Source organism: Triticum dicoccoides, chromosome 2B, assembly GCF_002162155.2.
Source record: "Triticum dicoccoides isolate Atlit2015 ecotype Zavitan chromosome 2B, WEW_v2.0, whole genome shotgun sequence".
NCBI classification, from domain to species: domain Eukaryota; kingdom Viridiplantae; phylum Streptophyta; class Magnoliopsida; order Poales; family Poaceae; genus Triticum; species Triticum dicoccoides.
This window is the reverse complement of record NC_041383.1, coordinates 718220902-718224178: the sequence shown is the minus strand read 5'-3', so window position 1 is coordinate 718224178 and position 3277 is coordinate 718220902. Positions and strand designations below refer to the sequence as shown.

Here is a 3277-nt window from a genome sequence, read left to right as displayed (position 1 = left end):
TCTATGTCTGTGATGCCAACGGAATCTTTCCGGTATACGCTTGTCCACAATTTTCCCTCACTACAAGAGATCGGGCCTACTGTGACGAGGCAAAAAATGTCATCGAATGGCTAATAACGTCACAAATTACTCCTGAGTGACGTTTTATGGCAGTCACAAGCATCGTCATGGAATCCCCGTCACAGATTACTCCTAGTGACGGCGCGCTCAAAAAAATGTCACCGAAATTGGGACCTTCGGTGACGTTTTCTAGAACGTCAACAACTTTCTACTTCTATGACGATCGATTAATGTCACATGTTAGGAACAGAGGGGCCATACTGTACCATATTCAATGACAGAGCAACGTCACTGGCTTTATGCAAGACAACATCCGCGCAGATTATCCACCTACTAGCGTCACTACATTCATTATTCATGAAGATGACATCATCAAAAATTATTTATTTATTATTAATAATTTACAATGAATTATCAAATCCACCATATTGCGAATGCATATCACAGTAAATATTTAATTCACATCACATTATATAAATAAGTAAAGAGCCAAATCACATTATAAATTGAAATGAAATATAAATCATACTCATAAATAGAAATGACAATAAATAATAGCACCGACTCAAGTTTGGCCTGACAATAGACAAGACGATAAGTGATATCTATAGATAACTAAAAAGACCATATGTGTTGTTCTCATGATTGCAATGTATGATTCTACAAACTATCTTTCTATCACAAAAGATGGCCTTCATTCACCATCAGCTTTGGATTATTTGCTTGCTGAGTTGCTTCAGCCAAATCACATGCTCTGTCTTGAACTCCTCCCAGTGCCTATATAAATTAATGAAATACAACAGTGTGTTACATCTTAATGAGATGAAAACATACAAGATAACAAGGTATAAGAATGCCACTAAGAAGCTTACAATCTATGAAATTATGAACCTGAGTACATTATTAGCTAGATTTGCGGCATGAAGATGGGGCTGGTAAAACAATAAATTTGTTTGGCAGAACAAGAAGACACAAACTGGTATAAAAAGTTGTCGGTCAAAATAATTTACATGGATCCCCACTGCACTTTTAAGTACTGTGCTACTTAACATATTTCATAATTAGCTGCATAAGTATAGTTGTTTGATGCTTTGGTTAATACACAAGTTTAGATCAGCACATCATAAAAAACCATAAAAAACAGATCAGTAATGTACTTAGCAAAGCAAACACAAAAATGTTTTTAGTAAGGAGTGGCATCCATTCAATATTGAACAATCTCAGAATGATTTAATATCTAAACTCTAAAGGTCGCCACCAGACCATCGCAGGCCACCTTATTCCTATTAAGTCTGTGTTTTCTCATATCTGAATTGATTTAGACATGCTACGAATTTGGCCGTTCATCACCTTAAATACAACTAAGTGCCATAAGCAACTAGTACTAGTACCGTAGACTACAGTATGTGAATCTGTTGTGTGCTTGCTCATCTTCTCCAGCAGCTACAGCTACTTGTATACTTGCACTACAGTTGTACGATGCTTGATGCTTCCTCATTCTAAATATAACAAATAAAAATACAAATTATGGGCAAAGGAAGGACACAATGAGCTTAAATGTTAAGCATACACAACCAGGTAAGGAATTGTCAAGTACTGGACTGTAAAAAAATAGGAAGTGGAGAAGCAAGTAGTAAAAAGATTAAGCTTCAGACTGTACCAACATTGCAAGGCCGATAAGATTATCTTGATATTGCAAACTTAACCTACTACCTACAGTGAGCAGTCAATTAATATTTAATGCACCTGCATTATAGTGGAATAAAACAGAAGAGAAACAATATACTGACAAGTGATCGCATGGAGAAAAAATATTACAGAATTAACATAATAACTTTCTCTTTCACCGAGCAGTATTAGCATCTGAATAAACCTTTTAATATACAGATTTTACAGTACCTAGCAACTAAGAAGACATGGTATGGCCCATGATAGGAGCCCTCAACATATGTTTAACTTATTAACTATTATCACAGAATATTAATTTCTTGTGCATATAGCTTCTAATAAAAGGCTATTCCTAATACAGTTTCATTTTTAATACTCTGGACACAGAGTGTAGTCACACATTAGATGTTCTTGAGCATGCTGGAGATTGAATGATCTTGCAGCATAAAAGGGAAACCTGCGTTGAAATTATTCATCATAGAAATTTAGAGAAAGGCAGGACCATAGAAGTATAAACCAATAAGAATGACATTGATCTTACATTCTTACTCCTCATCTAGATTAACTGCAACCAGGGAGAGGTGATCTGAAGTAGGTCGTTAGAAGAATCAAATTCCAGATCACAAATGTTACATCAGGAAATTATAGAAGAAAAAAAGTAAGCAGCGAAATTTTACCATCAAATAGTTGGAAGGGGACCAGATCTGATGGTGCTACACGCGGGTTCCTTGAAGAGTTTCCAACTCATCCCCTGGCCTCTTTGCATCGTCGGGTTGCCTCTCCCAAACCTGATCTCTCCGCCGCCGCTGTCTTGTTGGTTCGTCGGACGAAGCTGATCTTCAAGTAGTTGATGGTGGCGGGAGGGTGAGGCAGCGGCCGGATCATGGTGAGGCACGAGGTGAGAAACGAAGCTGGGCAAGGCGCCGGAGATGGAGAGAGCGATGGTCTTGAGCCATCCAAGAAGTGGCGGAGGAGGTTGCATGGAGGTCGAACCAGACAGCAAATGTCGCAGGCTGGTGTCGGTGTAGTGGTGCCTGGGGACGTGGCATCGAACAGAGAGAGGGTGGCGCGGTGGACCAGAGGGCGGAGGAGGGGAGGCGATTTTGGGTGGCGCGGCTGGCGGCGACTGACTTGGAGGCGCCGCCGGTGAGAGGAGATCCGAGTCAGGTGGGAGTGGGCACGGGTGTATTTGGGGATTTTTTAGACTAGGGTTTTATTTGGACGCACAGAACGTGGCAGCTAGCGCCTAATTGGCTGATCGGCTCGTGTAGCTGAATTCTAGGAGCAGCATTGTTTTCCATTTAAAAGGTGGGTGGAGATCATGGTGTTCGCCGGATCAAACTTCTGTAGATAAGATAGTCTCAAACTCCTGTAGCTAGCTTCAAGTTTGTTGCCCGGCGACTACATGTTTATAGACAAGTTTGTCTCAGAAAAAAAGAGAAGAATAAAAAATTTCTCATCGACTCTCATATTTTCATTTTAACCTTTCAGATAGAAATGAAACAACATTAGCTCACGAACTATTCCAATTTAAGTTTTTTTTGCCTAC

General features: G+C 39.7%; 1 long non-coding RNA gene across 2 annotated transcripts; it reads right to left on the bottom strand.

Moving 5' to 3' along the window:
- Nucleotides 1-596: 596 nt before the first annotated feature.
- On the bottom strand, nt 597-2966 carry LOC119365822. 2 transcript variants are annotated; one of them, XR_005175773.1, is made up of 4 exons: nt 2406-2966; nt 2270-2314; nt 1721-1773; nt 597-837 (listed from the first exon to the last, which is right to left on the bottom strand). It is a non-coding gene; the product is annotated as an uncharacterized LOC119365822 (long non-coding RNA). The 2 variants fall into 2 exon arrangements; XR_005175772.1 differs by having other exon boundaries at nt 597-2314.
- Between the last annotated feature and the right edge of the window lie 311 nt (nt 2967-3277).